The sequence below is a fragment of the Prinia subflava genome, chromosome 7, assembly GCF_021018805.1.
Source record: "Prinia subflava isolate CZ2003 ecotype Zambia chromosome 7, Cam_Psub_1.2, whole genome shotgun sequence".
In the NCBI taxonomy this organism is placed as follows: domain Eukaryota; kingdom Metazoa; phylum Chordata; class Aves; order Passeriformes; family Cisticolidae; genus Prinia; species Prinia subflava.
This window is the reverse complement of record NC_086253.1, coordinates 3,353,970-3,372,610: the sequence shown is the minus strand read 5'-3', so window position 1 is coordinate 3,372,610 and position 18,641 is coordinate 3,353,970. Positions and strand designations below refer to the sequence as shown.

Genomic DNA, 18,641 nt, shown 5'->3' with positions numbered 1-18,641 from the left:
TCAGAGCAAGGCTGACAATTCAACATTAACCTCTTACAAAACAATGGGAGAAGCAGACACTTGAACATTTAACCACGTATTACATGGGGGTAACAAAATTAAACTTGGTATCATAGATTTACAGATTTTTATTTGAGAGAACTTTGGAAAACATAAAAACAAACAATAATCAATTATTCTAACAGACTCTCCAATCCAGGCAAAGTAAATGAAAGCTGAAATTAAACAGGTTCTTCATAGAAATAAACAACTTTTAAAAGACTTTTAAATAGGAAAAGGAAACCTGTATGAAGAACAGGGACCTGAGATGGATTTTTCATCTCTGCTTATTTTAAATTCAGAACTTTACTGTCTCCAAGATAAGGAGCACTTTAAACAGAACTGACTTCATTAGAAGATACAGTGCACGATACAGAGGTGATTACACCAATCACATCTCTTCCTTCCTGCAGGACAGTGTCAACAAAAATTAAAATAAAAGGCAAAGGATGGGATCTGGCCTCATTTCAAAAAGCCCTGTACAGCCTTGCAAATACACTGAAGGTCGTTCTGCAGCCCCCAAAACACAAACAGGTTTCCAGAAAAGTCGGTTCACATGCTCCAGCAAGAACCAAGCTGCTTTTATCCAGCTGAATTCCAGACCCCCTGAACTCCAGCAGTGAATCCACACAATCCACAGCAGTACCCTCCATTAAGATAAGGAGCATATCAATTTAAGAGTTCCCACTAACTATAAATGTGCTGGAATGGGTCAGACAGGCCAGTGACATCAGGAGATTTATGCTCCATGGCAAAACAATTCATAGAGCTGCAAAGACACTGGCACTGCCTGGTAAAATCCACTCTGTGTTAAAAACTACCCATAAAACACAGAGAACTGTTTGATCATGGAATGGACACGTTGGAGGTGGTTTGTTTTAAGCAAAATTTCTCCAGATAAAGGGATTACTTACAGAGCTAGAGATGACAGAATGGTTTGGGTTGGAAAGGACTTTAATGCTCATTTTGTCCCACCCTCTGCCATGGGCAGGGACACTTCCACTAGACCAGGCTGCTCCAAGCCCCATCCAACCTGGCCTTGGACACCTTTCCAGACATAAAAATCATATTTTAGAGGCAGCAGATATTTCCATTACACAGACACAGCAGCAGAATAAAAACTCACCATCAGTCAGTAATTTCCTAACCATACCAATATTACAAAGTTTCCTCCTTCACATCTTACCACGAACAAACCCAGTTTTCAAGACAGTAAATTCCTTTGATTTGGCTCACATCCCTGCCTTTAATAACTCCAGTGTCTGCTGCCAGCCATCACAACGATGCATGAACGTTCCTGGGCTTTAGTGGGGTATTTGCAGCACAATGAAAGAAAAGGAAACAGATAATTCAACAGTGGCAAGTGTCATCAGGGTTTCTCTTCCTTGCACAGGCATGGAAAGTGTCCAGAATCACCGTTTGTCCCTGATCAAGGGATGTGCAGCCTTTAAGCCCCAATTCTTTTTTGTTTTGTTCCCTGTACCCCAGCAGGCAGCCAATAGGTGATTCTGCTGCCCTCACTAATCCATGGCATCCTCTCACTCGTTCTGCTGCCACGTACAAAGCTCTCTAAGCTCATCCCTTGTGGCTGCTTTGTTGTTGTTCACTTGGTTTTAACTACATGTTTACATCCCTCTCCTTCAATTCCCCATTCGTCCTCGCTAATTCCACTGTGCCGTTCTATTTCTTCAAAAATAATTCTTATCACTGTGGCTCCAGCTTTCCACTGTCTGAGAGCAGACTGACGGGGCTGCTTCTCATCTACTCTGTTCTATTAATGCTCCAGTTTGCAACAGAAAATCTGATTTATCATCATCAGCCTGTATTTTTTGATTTCTGTGTCGTACTTAGATCTAAACATGTTTTTTCCCCACCTATTCCATAAAGAAATCAATCATCCCAAGGACAAGGGAGAGTTTTTTTTATCTGAGATGTAATTGTGTTGTCCTCTTAGCTTTAATTTGCAGTCCAAGCCACCATGACCTGCAACAGCTTCAGAACATAAAAACCTTTTCAATAATGTTGTGCTTTACAAAGGGCCAGCAACAGATCTTATAAAAAAAGTCTGGCCTCAGATTTGTGTTAACCAACATCTAAAATAGGGAGAGGAAAAAAAGAGGGGAAAAAACCAAACCAAAACAAAACAAATCAACCAGAAAAACAAACAAACAAATGAAAATGACAATTCAAAAAAACCCCACAAAACCCAAGGAAAAAAACTTACTGGCAAACCAAACTTGGAGGTTTTTTTAGTTTTCCTCAGTCAAATGCCATACACAAAGATGTGTTCATTCTAGGTCAGTCACTGTTCTAGAAATTTTCAGAATTTTCTTTTTTTGATTTAGCTGCTGATATTTATGGTGTGACCACAAGTGAATTCAAGACAGTTCAACACACGAGTGTCCAGTCTAGGCTACATCTGCAACTGGTTACTGAAAGGGTTTCTCAGATTCATCACTGAGATTTTAATTGGGCCCTGTATCAACCCCTACTTTGAGCCACATCTGCTCGTGGCTTTTCTTTCAAGTGCACCAAAAACACTACGAGGGCTTTGAATTAGCACAACCAGATTTTATGAGAACAAAACTTGGCCATTGCAATAAAGAAAATTCAGGAAGAGAGAATCAAAATGAAAGGGATTTATGAACAAATGTATCTCCTTTCAACTGCGTCCTACCAGGGTTGAGCTCTTCCTTTGGCTTTGCTCTCAGCTCTAGCACTTTGTGGAGGTTTGCTGGGTAGCAACACATTTTGCCACGTCTCTGACAGCCTGAGAAAGTCCATTTCCACCCCTGTTACAGCACAAGGGCAGCACACCTGCCTGGGTATCTGTTCATTCCTCTTCCCAAGGCTGCAGGTTGCTGGGAATGCTGCAGGTTCCATTCTCACTTCTGCATCTCAAGCTGCCTCCCTGATCCACCATACAGGAAGAATTCAAACTACAGATGATCCAACATTTATTATTTTCCTTTACTTTCATGTCCTTTCCCTCTCCTCTTATGTTTCCAGGGAACCTAGTTACTGACAATAAATTACCTGATCTCAGGACTGAATACATTACTGAAATGCAAAATGCCAGCCCACGGAATTTGATCATTTACCTGTTCCTCCCTTCTTTCCTCCCAAACAAACAAGAACCACAGAGCAGGATTGCTTTGAAGTTCTTACAATGGCAGTGAAAAAGACAGATTAAATTTAACTTTGATAGATGCCAAGTGATAAAAACCAGGAAGGACCAGGATCCTGCCTGCATGCATAACGATGGACTCGGAATTGGTTATTAAAACCCAGGAATGCAACCTGTGAATTATAATAGCTTTCTGTAAATGCCAGCTTAACACAGAGCAGCAGCAAAAATCAGGTGAGGAATTATTCTAAAAGGGAACAAAAACAAACCAGAAAACACCATTATGCCATCATAAATCCGTATCATTAATATAATGTAGCCATCACTTTCCTGCAAAGAATTTTGCAGAACAGAAGAATACAGTGGCAACAAGGGCAGTCAAGGACTCCAAGGAAAAACTACAGAGATTAAAAAGTCTTCACAGTGCAGAACAAAAGAAAACCTAAAATCATAGAAACAGAGAATATCCTGAGCTGGAAGACTCCCACAAGGATCATCAAAGTCCAGCTGCTGGTTTGACAGGTGAATCCCAACAATCCCACCCTGTGCATCCCTGGGATCATTGTCCAAACCCTCCTGGAGCTCTGGCAGCCTCAGGGCTGTGCCCATTCTCTGGGGAGCCTGGGCAGTGCCAGCACCTCTGGGGGAAGAACCTTTTCCTAATAAATAATAATAATAATAATAACCTGTAGTGTCATGGGTAAAATTAGACAACTTTTGCTTTTGTCTTTCCCAATGGGAAAAAAAAAATTAACAAAACCCTTTTGACGTTATCCAGACAGGTTTGGGAACTCCCTGTCCCAGTGCACCACAGATGTGAGAAGTTTACAGCAGCTCATAAAACGCCTCAATTCATTCATGAAAGGGAACAGAACAGGAAAAACCCACAAAACAGACAAAAAAAAAAAAACCCTAACAGACTGCCCTGAAGCTGCTGAGCTGCCTGAGGCTTGAGGGAAGTCCAGGATATCAGGGAGTGCTTTACTACACTTCTACTCAGAGGATCAACCACTTCATCCCCTGAGTAACTGGAGTGTAGAACTGTTCACACGCCAGCCTGCTGCTCGCTCTGGGATGGAGAGCAAGGCAAATCCCTTGGAGACAATCCCCAGCAGACAAGGAAACCTGCAGGGCACAAAAGGCTGGGCCAGCTCTTAGTAGGGAGATAAATCTCCTCCTTTTCCTCTTCCTGTGTGATAAAGCAAGCAGGACACGTGGTTAGAGCAGGACTGGCTGTGCCCCAACAGGGAGGGTCAGGAACCGAGGAACACAGCGGGTCTGAGGGCAAACACAGAGGTGGCAGCTCCAATTTCCCTTCCAAGCATCAGCAGCTCCGTTCACTGAAGGAACAGAGGAACCATAGGGCTTGGCACACTCATGAAAATGACTTCTGATCACAGAGCCACAAAATGACTTCTGATCACAGAGCCACAAAACGACTTCTGATCACAGAGCCACAACGCTCCTGGAAGGGAGGAGTCACTGCTGAGAAGGGCAGGCACGGAATAAAAACCTCAAGGGTTGAGCTTGTGGTGACATTTTTTTCTCCACTACCTCCACAGCAGCTTATCCACAATGATTTCTGTGCCTTTTACAGATATTACTTTGCTCTGTGTAGAAATTTGCATCATTTGGGGAGAAATAGGATGGATAGAGAAGGCGGAGTGTCAGACAGTTGTTCTGCTGTCAATGTTCTCACACCCCGACAAGAGGGAGCTTCAGATAGCTCTCCATGGGTGCCAAAAGGGGTGGAAAACACCAGAGAAAATGGATTATTCACATTATATATGATCTATTTAATAAGCAGTAAGAAAAGCTCTTTTTCTATCTTCTAACACAGAACCAGTGAGGCTGGAAAAGACCCCCAGGATCATGAAGTGCAACCTGAGTATCACCATTCCCACTAGACCATAGTGAGCACCTCATATACTCATTTTTTAAACACTTCCAGGGATGGGGACCCCACCACAGCCCTGGGCAGCCCCTTCCAATGCTCAACCACTCTGGCAGTGAAGGATTTTCTGCTGTCCAACCTGAACCTCCCTTGGTGTAACTTGAGGCTGTTTCCCATTGTCCCCTTCTCTGCCACCACCACCAAAAAAAATAGAAAAAACACCTTTAGATCCCTTTCAGGTTGATCAGCTCGTTGCTATCATTTTAATTTCACAGGAAAATGAAAAGCCATATTAAATCAAATATTTCCATTTTTTTTCTGCACCTCTTCCCTTCCCTAGCCCCTCAATGGTTCCCAAAATCAGCAATACACATTTAATTCCTCTACACTGCTTTTAATCCGTGATGATCTTGCGCAATTACTTAATTGTAAGATAGCAGCTAATGAGGAAATTCGAAAGAAAGTGAGCTCATTTCAAGAAATAGGATTCTATTTAACAGCACTTAATTACTTCCTCAGATCACAGAAAGGAAATCAAACATTCCTACCAGCAATTAATTTTTAATATAATCAGAGCAAACTCAACTGAAACCAGATATTAATAAGAAAATACTTGCCTTTTGAAACTTTAATTTCATTCCAAACACATAAAATACACTATAATCAAAAAATATATCAGTAAACTACTACTGTTCTATTTGTACCATCACAAAAAACCATTCTAAACACTCACAGTGGGTGAAAAATTAATTATGTATGAGGTCATAGCATGAAACCCCAGGTACTGAACTTCCATTACTTTGAAATTCCTTGTTAGACACAAATTTGGGAACATCACCACGGGGCTGGCCTCATAAGGAAACTTTTAAGCAAGGATTAATAACAACTGATAAAATTTTGGAAGAAAAATCGACACAATTCCAGCAGTTTATTGCAAGTAAGCAAAGTAAATTAAAATAATAAGCTAAGATAAATATTAGCTATGCAAGACTTGCAATAAAATGTTTCACAACCATGAGAACATTTAATCAAATCCATAAATGAATCTAACCTATTAATATATGCTGAATCCAAGCCTTGTTTTATACAGCTTATACCCGAATTAGACAAAATTCTAATCCCAGAATTTCACCATTACCTTGCCTACTTCTACGTGGCAAAATTTGTTTACGCAAACACAGGTCTGAAATCTACAATTAAACGGGGTAATTTAAGGTAGTATTTGCTAAAAATGACAATACAGGAAATCATATTTATAGGTCAGAGGCTTTTGCCAGGAATATCACAGCAATACGTGTGTGCACATTATTTTTAACCAAGCTCAGCTTATTGTTTTTCCTATAAAAATAATAAAAAAATATGATTTATAAAGGGCTTAATATTTTATTTCTGTTGCCACTGAAATCCCACACTCAACGCCTGGGTTCAAGCAGCCCAAATAATGCCATTATTAAATATTTCTCAGCACAAAGGCAGCTCTGCCTCTGAGAATGGGATGACCCAAAGGGAGCAACCTTCAGCACTCATCTTCACTCTCATCATCCTCTGCATCTCCTGCACAATTCCCTTCAGATGGGGAGCCACAAACTTACCTCTTGCCATTAATAATTCTGATGCTCTGTGTTCCCTCTCAAAACAAGGTATCCAGAGAAGAAAGCATGAAATCAGAAGAGATTATATGGGGGAATTAATTTTGACCCTGCCATCAGCGAGACAAGTGCATAAGAGGAGGAGAAAAATGATAATTTCCTAAATGTTCTTGATACAATCAGTGTCCTGATCACCACTGCTGTTTCTTACTCTCATTCAGAGTTTTCAATCCATCATCCACTGCTCCATTCTCTCAGAATGCCTTAAGATAATGTTTAATTTCAGCAGCCAGAGGCAGAGCAATGAAAAGCAGCTCAGTTATCCTGGGCAGATAAAAGCCATACCCGGTGTGGAGCCAGTCACTCCGAGTCCCATTAAAATAAACCTAATTAATTTAAAGTAGCATTTTCTGGAGCAGCTTTGTACACGGTTGACCTTGCTCCCTGAAACAATCTCCTGCACCGTCCAGTCTGAATCACATCAACTCTCTCCTTTGTCACTTCACTGCGCTGTGGCTGTGATTTTTCCTTTTCATATCCTGTCCTTATCAGCTGCAAAACTACAAACACATCTCATAAATTACTCTGCCTCTGTGGTATAATTTTGTACTGTTGTTGTAAACTGCAGCTCAGAATTACAGCTGAAAATGTACGGAGATCCACAGTTATATACTAAATATTTAATTTGACTTCTTGGGAGATCATTTAAATATATTTATATGGCTGAAAATTGATGTTGATTTAGGAATTATTCAATTTTTTTTCTTTATTCTTACTCTCCCCAAATGCAAAACAAACAAATAAAAAAGTATGTGTACTTTTAAGTGAAGTAGGAAATTCGAGTTATTCCTTCTAGTTAAAAGGAACAGAAAAGCATTTAAAGTTCTCCCTGAAACATTTATAGTTCTTCTCTGAAATTAAAAAGAACCATTCGACAAGTTACTCTGAATTTCCACATCTATCACAAAAGAATATAATATATGAATAAATATTATTGGGAACACAGAACTGCACAAGGCAGCTTTCTAACACAGGAGAAAATTCAACATTTTTGTGCCTTAAACAGGAAGGAGCTCTACCTTGTATATCAGCAGCTCTACACGCTCTACCTCCTTCTCTAAAGTGACAAATGCTGAAGTGTTTAAATAAAAAATTGCAGATAACTGCTTTGAAATCATATATATATATAATTTTTTATGCATAATTCTGAATTTTGCATTCAAAATCAGGAATTCCCTATGACTGCTGGATGAGGAAGTTTCAAAGTCATTTCAATTCTGTTTCAAACTCAATTTCAGTTTGCAGTTTTGGGACGCTCCTGACTTTCCCACTGCCCGCTCCCAGCCTGCCAGTGCCTGCAGGATTTCCAGCCAGGACAGCCCATCCCCAGGGTCCCTCAGAGTTCTCCACTCACAAATCCAGGGTTTAAATGGGATTTGTCCCAGGGGATTTTTACTTTTTATGTGGCTCACGGACAGCCCAACACTGCAGATCCCACGGAACGCTGCAGCACCCAGCCTGAATCCCAAAATCTGAATCATGGCTCCTGCTTACAACAACCTGATGAGTTTTTCATGCAAGTTACCATTTCCTATTATGCAACATTAGGCATGAGTGGTTAATTAGTTTGTCCCATATGCCAGTGCATACGTAAATTCCAATTATTAGCAGTGTTAGCTTACACAAATTACCTTTAAATCCAATATTTGCATATCTTCTGGTCTGCACAGCCTCCTCCAGAAAACAGCATTTATGTTGTGGAAGATTTTATTAGTTCTTTGAAGGGATCTGTGTTTCCTGATATTTAACCAAGTATTTAAATTGTCATTTGCGTCACCAAGGTCTCCTTGGCTTCAGCTGAAACGCTGCAGAATCTGAACCAGGCTCACATATAGCAACTGAAGGGCACAATAATTCTGTCTCAAATGTAACATTATTCCTGCTCAGTGCACCACTAGAACTCATGAACCTGAGAGTGCTGGATGGAACTTCCAGATAAAGCTGAATGGCAATTTCACTAAAACAAAACAAAAGGCAGAGCATTCTCCCACTCAAATCACTGAAATCTCCATTTACTCAACTCCCATTCTTCCCTCCTTTGTCAGGAAAATGAGGAATTATATTTGATTAATGACTCCACCACCAGTCACAGTGAAATCCTGTGGGCACAGAACACTCATTTGCCTTCATACCGGTGCCACACTTTGATTTCTTAGGCAGCTACTTTTCCTATAACCTGGGTGGAAACTCCACAGGTAATTAAGGTATTTTGTACATGATAAAAATACTCAAAACTAGATTATAAGCAAAATACAGAGCCAGGTTTTCTCAAATGAATATTTACTTTGGAAGGTACAATGGGAAAAGTAGTTAAAATACACCAGCACCTCTCAAAAAGCTAAACAAAAAGCAAAGTTCCCATTGACAGCCACATCATGATCTTCGAGATTTTTCATGAAAGGTGTTGGGGGAGAGAAAAAAAAGCTGGATTTCACAAAATAATAAGCAGAACAAATCAAGGTAAAATATGTATACTGCACTTAGGACTCTGGTATTATAAAGCACTTCAGCTTTGCTCCATGCTGTGTAACTCCCACAGAAACTTCCAAGTAATTTTCTTTTACTGCAGAAAAATGCATTAATTTGTCCCTTTCTATTTTTTCTCTGTTTTTTTGGTTGGTTGGTTGTTTTTGCAGGAGAGTATTTATGGGTTTTGTTTTTGTTGTTGGTTTATATGTTTTGGGGGGTTAGTTTTGGTTTGGGGTTTTTGGTTTTTTTCGGTTTGTTTGGGTTTTTTTGGTTTGTTTCAGTTTGGTTTTTGCTGTTATTCTTGTTGTTTTCCTTTGCCATCTGTGGAAACCTAAGTCTTGGGTATCAAGGAGATATCTGAACAAGGTTTTGGACAGAAAGAGTTTCAGTATCTGCCATGGATACACAAAAGTTTACTCCTGCCAAAATGTGAGGACTGCATTCAAACAAAGGAAGCGATCATCTGAAACAGGGACCACACAGAAGACAACCTTGCACCCAAGGAAACAGAACAGCAAAGTGTCTTGTTTTCCACACCAGATTACACAGGCAGCTACAAATTCCACAGGAAGCATGCTAAAACAACTACTTCCCACTAAAAGAGAAAGGATATGATTTTACAAGCCCAATATTATGTTTTCATTCATAAAATCTGGGAGCAGGGCCAGACCTGACTGCATGCATTCCATGTGACCTTTCAGGAACATTTATTTCAGTGCAGAACCTCTGTCGGAGTCTAGAACATCCCTCTGGCCACCCTGGAGGGTTTGGAGACAGCACAGGGGGGTCTGGGGTCTGTCCAAGGGGCTCAGCCAGCCTCACACAGAGCCCAGGAGGACACTGCCTCTGATCCCTGCCATGGAGTGAATGCCCACATTGTATGAAGAATCACAAGCTGAGAGAATTCAAAATAAGCAGTAGTTAGTTTATCATAGAATGTAAATGTAGAATTTAGGATTTTTAGTATATGGGGCTGAAGAGACAAGATGGAGGAATTGGGGAGTGGTCCTGTCCTCCTTGTTCTTGTTCTTGTCCCCCATTTTCTGCTGAGTTGGATCACAAGGATTGGTTTAGAGTAGAAATGACATGTTAGCATAGGTAGTAAGTATTGGTAAGATTTTGTAAATAAAAAGTACATTTTGGACGGTGGTTGGATCAGAGAAATGGCACTAAGGGTCCGGGACTCTCTGATCCGCCCCAGTCCTGCCGCGTGTCCTGCTCTGCTGGGGATTCCTTGCAGAGCTGGGAAAGAACTGAGAGATAATGAAAGAATAAACAACCTTGGAAACACGCACTGGTGGACTCAGCTTGTCTTCTCTGGCTCCAGCGTGGAACCCTTAGGGCTAGAGAAGACAAAAAACCTTATTACCTTGGGGAACAGCAACCCTGAGAAACCTCTACACTAATCCATAACTTTGCATTACACCGCTAACGCCAGTCACAGACCCCACCTCCCGGTGAAGCTGGAGTTATTTATAAAACCCTTTTATTTATAAAACCCTTCTGGGATCACAACCCGTGAAGTATCCATCCCACAGGTCACCCCAGTGAGCCTGGCTGTCTACACAAAGTGACAGCTCTGGATGCCAGTGGTGACAGTCATTAAATTGTGCTGATTAACAGGGAATCTTGCAATAATGCTCCAAGGAAACAGCTCCCCTTCCCAATGACTCTTCAGCTCAATGGTGCCCAGATTTTTCAGCCAAGAAGAACATCAGCTCACCCTGCTAATACAAGCAAGATGAAGGCAACCTGCTCGTGGATGGAAGCAATGGCAGCCAGAAATGAAAATATGAAATAAAACCTGGTGATTGCAGAGTTTACAGCGTGAACAGAGGCAGCCCAGCCCAGGATCCCTCGTCCTGCCCAAGGCCAGAAGCTTGCAGGGAGCTGTTTCTATCAGAACAACTCCTACACCTCACACTCACCTTCTCCTCTCCTCAAAGACCTTTTGAGGGCCAGCTCTACCCCAGGGAATTTTCCTTCTGGGTGTGTGTTACACTGCAGTAGAAGCCACAGAATTCAAATCCTTCCTCGGCTTTCTTTTTTTTTTAGCAATTTCAAGATGCCACCTCATCTGTGTCATTCTCTTTCTTTGCAATAGACAAACAGCACTTGCAGCTTGCCAAAGGACAGCACAAATAAATTGGTTTTGTGAGACATTCAATGTTATGATTTCAGCTATACTGTGTTATGCAAGAAAGGAGAATATATATTACATTTAGAACAAAACTTTGGTGTACTCAAAGTAAGAGGACTTGGTTATTGAAGTGACTAGCAGCTCATTAATTTAAAAAAATGCACCTGGCATTGCTGAATTCATGAGCTGCTCAATGCCGAAGTTACTTGCAATAACTGAAACAATTCACACAATTTATTATTTGTTTGAGCCATGCTATCTCAGTAGATTCATTAACAACCTCAGTAAAATAAAATTCAAAAACTACTTACATATTACATGAATTTCAAAGACAAACTAGATCCTAATTGGATTTTTTTCAGACTTTTCACCATGAACCTAATAATGAAAAGCCTGATACTCAAGTCCCATACATTCTCATTCTTCAGATTATTTGAAATAACTCTAGTTTTCTTTCTAGGCTTTGCTTGCTGGTGCTGCAGTCAATCCACCACATTTAAGTTACAATTACGACCCCGAGTGCTGCAGATGGAGATAGGATTCACCAGGAGCTGGGCAATTCAGGAGGGTGCCAGACACGAGAGGGTCTCACCAGAGCAGAGATTTCTGTCTTTTCTTACAGACCATGATACGGGCTCTGAACCTGCTTTATTGAAACCATCAGTAATTTCCTCTATTGCCTTCAATCGGTGAAAGATTTGACTTCCTATTATGTGAGATTGATGACGGCTTCGTGGTGCTTAAAAGCACCAAAAATTCTCAAATGTCATTTAACCCCCGTCTTTTGGAAAGCCAGCTATTTTTTTTCCAATTTCCCATTTCCTTTTTTATTACACACACACGCTATCACTTTATTAACAACCTTTGGAGAATACTTCTAAATTCAGTGCAGCAGATGACTTGTCCCAATTCTTTCTTCTCTTAGCAGTTCTCAAAAACTTTTCTACAACTACCTTTTCCCATCAATGCAGCATTTCAAAGCCGTGTTCCTTTCTGCTGGCACTTTCTGATGATCATAATTGCACTTTTGCTGGTTTGGTTTTAAGTCAAACACACACACTGAGCCCAGTGCATTTAAGTGTTTGGAAAAATTAATTATCAAAAAGACAAATAAATGGAAGGGGGAATTTGGATTCCTTTTGGTTCCCTTTATAACATCAAGCTGATGAAATGTGATAGACTTAGCAGAATTGAACTTTATTTTTAGTCAGAAATAAAAACAGTGGCCACAAAGCCAACATCCAACATGGCCTTTTTATTCTCTTTGGCCAAATTTTCCTATTTCCTATTTCACCACTACCTCTGGAGTGCAGAGAACAGAATTTGTGAGCAGAACTCCTAAAGCCAAAAGGGATGGGGCAGTGCTAAGTGACCCAGGATGTGATGATTATTCCAAGTATTTCCACTAAAAGGTTGACTCCTATTTTTCAAACTTTCTCTGTAATCTCTTCTGTTCTTTAAATGCCTCATTGCATACACAACAAAAACCTAGCGGAAAAAGAAGAATTTCCATAGCAACTATTCCAAGGAACACAGTTCAGTCATTTGTACCATAAAATTTTATGGACTTTGACCAAGGCTTTTCTTTAGCTATCTTTATTTTTTGTAATCTGGCTATATCTGTGTTCAAGTGGAAATATTAATATTGAGCATGAAGAATTTCATAGGAACTTATTATTAAAAACTAAACTTCATCAGACTAATGATTCCTAGATGAATTGTGATGCTAAATTCATTACAAGCAAGAATTTGCTTTAATATTTGAAACATCTACAGTGAGAGCATGTAAAAATAGAATTTATACAGATTTTTACATAAAAAAAAAAATCCACAGCAAAAAGATACAGAAGTAAAGAAGAATTGAGTGCAATGAGGTTTTGTAATTTCTTTATCCATTCAGATTTTTTTTTTTAAGGTTTGGAGTAGATTAATTCTGTAAAATCTTTGGGGATTTGCACACTTTGCTCTCTCATGACAAGGTATTACTATGAGTGTACTGTGTAGTGTATAATCATTCTTTTGGATGAAAAAGTACAAACTATCAGCTGCAAACATCTCAGAAGAGATTTTGACTGTACTGTGCAAATCTTTACTATAATCTTAGTCTTAAAATATGGGATATTTATTCCTATAACATCAGAGCTGACAAGATGCATGATATTTCAGAATAATCTCATTTAAGTGAGATTATTTACTTCAGATACACCTGGCATGTTCTTGCCTATTACAAAATATATTGGTGCTGGTTTTCTTGACAGGAAAAAGGGGGACAGCTCTTCTTAGGAGAAAATTCCAATCCAACAGTGCAAAATCTCATTGCCTCTTCCTACTGGGGAACTCCCCTGACACAGGAACGAAGGCACATTCCAAGAATAATTTTACTTACACAAGAAAATTCAAGCTAAGTTGGTAAACCAGACTGGAGATCAGAACCAGAAGAATGCAGACACTTCACAGGCAATTTTTTGTTTGCTTCTTTTCACATGACCTACTTGTCCTTCTGTTGAGGCCACCAGATTTGTGTCAAAAACTTAATTATTCCTGGGTAAATGCATTCTTTGCTGCAATACTGAACTTGGCTAAAGGAGCCCACAGTAGAGTATTTATCAGTATTTATCCAGTATTTATCAGTATTTTTATCTTTTCTCAGCAGACCTCCAAATTAGCCCCACTCAGAGCAGAATGCCACATGAAACACTGGCTGGAAACACAAGAGGCACTATCCTAAGCCCATTTTCTCATCATTCTGCAGGAATTCAGATGACAGATCTGAAAAAATAACAATTTGTTATATGTAAACAATGTGACTGGAGCTACCTCCAAGTTCATAACAGCCAGGCTAAGAAATTTCTGGGTTTAAGGCACTAAAGGTGATGGATGGATGAGTTTTTTTTATTAAATTCATTAATAGATAATGCAGAAACATCAAAGCATCCAATGTTGCAGCAACATCTGAGAAACAGTGAATGGTAAAAGGGAAGTCTTCAATCAAAACCAAGACTAAGAGTGTTTTTATAACTGAATGGCCACAGAAACTGTTAAGTGATTAAAAGCACACAGAAAAGTGTGTTTACAGTTTCAGAAATAATCCTAACACTGCTAGTAAGGACAGAGAAGTGACAAAGATCTAGACCTTCGATTTAGGTTGCCTCATCCTTAGGATAAGGATTTAAATTTAAAAATCTTTTAATTCCTGAAAAGAATTTCCCCTCACATTTAAAGGAGATGTGTTAAACACAACAGAAAATTCATGTCAGCTTCATGATGGAAAGGGGAAAAGAACAGCGCAATGTGTTTATCTAAGAAGGATCAAAAAGTCATAGAAAAATCAAAATTACTGACTGAAGGGAGTACAGAAGCTTTACAAAAAGCAGGGAGAAAATCAGGGCATTGAGAAGAGGATTCTCCAAGGTGTCCCTCTGCTCCTTTAACCACTGACTTAAAAATTAAAATAAAACATCACAGAACCAGGAAAACCAAATATATCTCAATGTATTAAAGTCCAAAAGCCTTCACCTGTAAATTATTCAAGCTGAAAGGTCTATAAAGAATGGTGACATAAAGCAAAAAAAGGGAAATTAGAATGTGAAAAGCCTAAGCATTAAAGCACAACTTAAGTTCTCTTTCATCACATCAACCTCTCCAAAATTATCAGTTACAGGAAGGTATTAATGCCCATCAAATTAAACAAAATCCTACTCACTAGAACTTCCTAATCCTCCAGATACCTGGAGCAGCAGCAGCACCACCACTGAGGTCTCCACTAAAACCAAACATCAAAGCAAGAAAGGTCAAAAAGCTCATTTGATTATGCAAAACATCCAATTTTAATCAAGCAGTCGGCTGATTACTCTAGGGAGAGAGGTCACTTAAAAATAACACAAAACAGAAATAAGCACTGACTCCTGAAAGGAGTGGGGAGGAAAGGCAGGACCAAAGAAAACCTTTTCCAAATCTGCCCAAAAAATGAGTTAAAAATCTTCTGTTCTTGGCCAGTTTCCAGAACTTCTCCAGGGGCAACTGAAAAATGCCTGGTTCTGTCATTTTTACTCAGACATCTACACACAAAAAACCAAAAATCTGCCCATGGGCGAGTGGCAGCTGCAAGAGCGTTTGCTCCACCTTCCTCATTTTTGCAGCTCTGGAGTGAAACCTGGCTTCACACTGCTAAAGGATGGTTTCAAAATAATATAAAAGGCAGTGTGCGTTGGTAAATTATCAATATTGGTAAAATTGAGCCTCAAAAATTAGGATCAGTGAGACAGGATGCGTCACTCAGCGTCCTTGACGCCTGTTTTGTAAGATGAATTTATATTAAACCTGCCCAGATCTCTTCCATTGGAGCAAATTAACAAGATCCTGCTAATTTGAAGCAGAAATCACATCAGAGATCAACACCAGGGTTTGTTCTCTTATAGCACTTACGGGTTTTAATCACATCAGGTTTAGAGCTTCTGATCAATACAATGAACTTCCGCTCACCAACATGAAAATTAATGAGCAAAACTGATTTAAATTGCAAGTTCATCAATTCATAATGAAGCTGAAGATAAAACCTCTTTATAGTTTCCTTTTTGCAAGCTTTTGGAAATTTTACTCAGGAACGCTTTTAAAAATTGTATTTTATTGTTTGGTTGGGTTTTTTTAATAAGTAATTGATTAAATCTTAAGCCAATCCTCAGTATATTTATTACCTCCATGCAAAATAAACAGAGAGAGGCAGAGTGTAAAAATGCCCTTTATTCTCTGCAGGAGCTCTCGAGGTCAGAACTCCATCTGCATTTTTTAGTGCTGTGCATAAACTCTAAATCACAGTTATGGATTTATGTTCCAGCTTTGGAATTTATATCACATCTATGTCATGTCTAATTCCACACCTTCATTCAAGGTTCAGGCTCTAAATGGTATTTGAAAATACTGGAAAGTTTTGTTTCTTCTATTATTTCAGCATTTAAACAAAAAAAAAAAAAATCAGTATAATAACCAGAAATCTCCCACTTCTAAAATTGAAAGGATATGATAATATACATACATACCCAAAAAATAAATAAAATCATTTACAGATACTGATAACATTTGTTACACAGATTTAAACAGTAAGAAAAATAATGTATTCATCCTGCATATATATTGTCTTAAAATAAGAACTATTTAAATGCCAATGTTCTGTATGTTAATGAAAATTTCCATCCAAAAGTTAAACAAAAAAAATAAAAATTCAAGTCTGTCAAGTAATAGTATCCAGCACTCTTTAAATGCAAATCATTCTAAAAAATTAAATATTAGGCAAAGGAATTTAAACACCTCATAAGCAGGCAGACAAAGTGGAAAACCACAAAGGAAATGTAGAATATATCAACCTTGTGTCAGTTTGTCAAGTATTGATTTCTAATTTCAGTTTTAATGTTAGTATTTTCCACAGATATGATGCTTAGAATAAGTTGTTTTTACAGTGATAGATGAAAACTAATGTTTCAATGTGAATATTGTGGCCCTTTTATTCCCCTTTTATTAGGAACGTAAATGACAGATAGTATTTAAATGTAAATCAACTAGTTTTAGAGGTCACTGATCAAGAAGAATGATTTGCCTTTAGAAAAGTAACTGATGAGGAGAAAAACAGGACCAACTTCAATCTGGTTTTTTAAATCACAATTCTTTAATATGAATAAGAAGTACAACAAGGAAACCACAAAAATCAAGATACAGGATGCCTTCCTATGGTGATCTCCATTTAGAAACCGTGGAAAAAACTTTTGGAAAGATCATTTGTGATTACAACAGGCACACATTTGAAAACATTGTTTAAGGGGTAAGAATCCTGCATTGTCAAAAAAAATAAGCAATAAAACCTGACAGGTCTTTTCCCACTCTAATTGCTTCAATTTGGGGCCTTGTGCATCACGCACTACCCCACAGCCAAACAGAGCTGTTTAAGACACAGCTCCACTGCCTAAAACATCAGCAAAAAAATCCCAGAGAAGAGCTGATGGCCTTGCAAATTTAAGTTGTGGCTGCCAGCAGTGTGTGCTTACGTTACCCAGATTTGCATGTGGCATTCCTGTGCTCATTTACACCACCTAATAATTAAAAATAAAAGCACTGAGGTATCTATTACTTCCCTTTCCATACAAATGGGCTATCATGTTCCATATCAAATACAGAACAAGCAGTCCCTGTTTGTAAGGATATTACTGATCTAAACAAAGTGAAATTAAAACGTTTATCCACAGTGTGTTATCTGGGACTATATGGTGAGGAAGAAAGATACAGTAAAATAATAATGATGCTATAACCATTTAGGATAGGGCAAGACTTCTTTATTATTTTTAACTACCTAAGAGTATCTCTATTAAATGAAGCTTTGAGATGTTCAAGGAAAAGAATTACGTTTACAATTTATTTCTGTTCTGTCCAAACATTATTCAACAGTCTAGGCCAGTGTCTATAGTTGTTTTCAACCCTTATCTTCCTTTCAAACAAAAATGAAAAAAGTACTTTACAACACTAAAATGCAGCTCTAAAGCAGTCACTTAAAGCCATTCTAGATTTAAACAAGTTTCAATGTAACAGAACTTCTTGGAAGACTGAGCTGAGACAAAGATGAGCAATATATTCCAACAAGGAGTTTCAGCATCTCTCTCCTGTATAATGCCTCCAGAGGAAAGATGGAATAAAATATCTCCCAGCTGGCCTTTACTTTCAGTCCTTGTAAATCTGAGTTTGGCTCCTCGGGGTGACATTAGTGCTTTGCCTCCAGTGGATTGTGGTTGGTTTGCATGGGAATCTCAAAACCCACAGAATTATTTAGGTTAGAAAACCTCTCCAAGATCCTGGAGTCCAACCTGTGACCAATCCCCACCCTGCCACCAGCCCAGAGCACTGAGAGCCACATCCAGGGATGGGGACTCCAACACTCCCTGGGCAGTTCCAATGCTGAACAACTTTTCCATGAGGGAATTATTCCTGATATTCAACCTAAGCCTCCCTGGCCCAGCCTGAGGCTGTTCCCTCTCCTCCTGTCCCTGTTCCCTGGGAGCACAGCCCGACCCCCCCGGCTGTCCCCTCCTGTCAGGAGCTGTGCAGAGCCACAAGGTCCCCCCTGATCCCCCTTTTCTCCAGGCTCAGCCCCTTTCCAGCCCCCTCAGCTGCTCCTGGGGCTCCACACCCTTCCCCAGCTCTGTTCCCTTCCCTGGACTCTCCCTAGCCCCTCCAGGTCTGCCTTGGAGTGAGGGACCCAGAACTGGACACAGCATTCAAGGTGGGGCCTCACCAGTGCCCAGCACAGGGGGACAATCCCTGCCCTGGTCACTGCTGTTCCAG

At 39.5% G+C, this 18,641-nt stretch overlaps 1 protein-coding gene across 1 annotated transcript in view; it reads right to left on the bottom strand.

The window, feature by feature from the left end:
• The window catches only part of CTNNA2 (catenin alpha 2), a 464,238-nt gene that overhangs the window by 416,039 nt on the left and 29,558 nt on the right, over window positions 1-18,641 (bottom strand). The window lies entirely within an intron of this gene.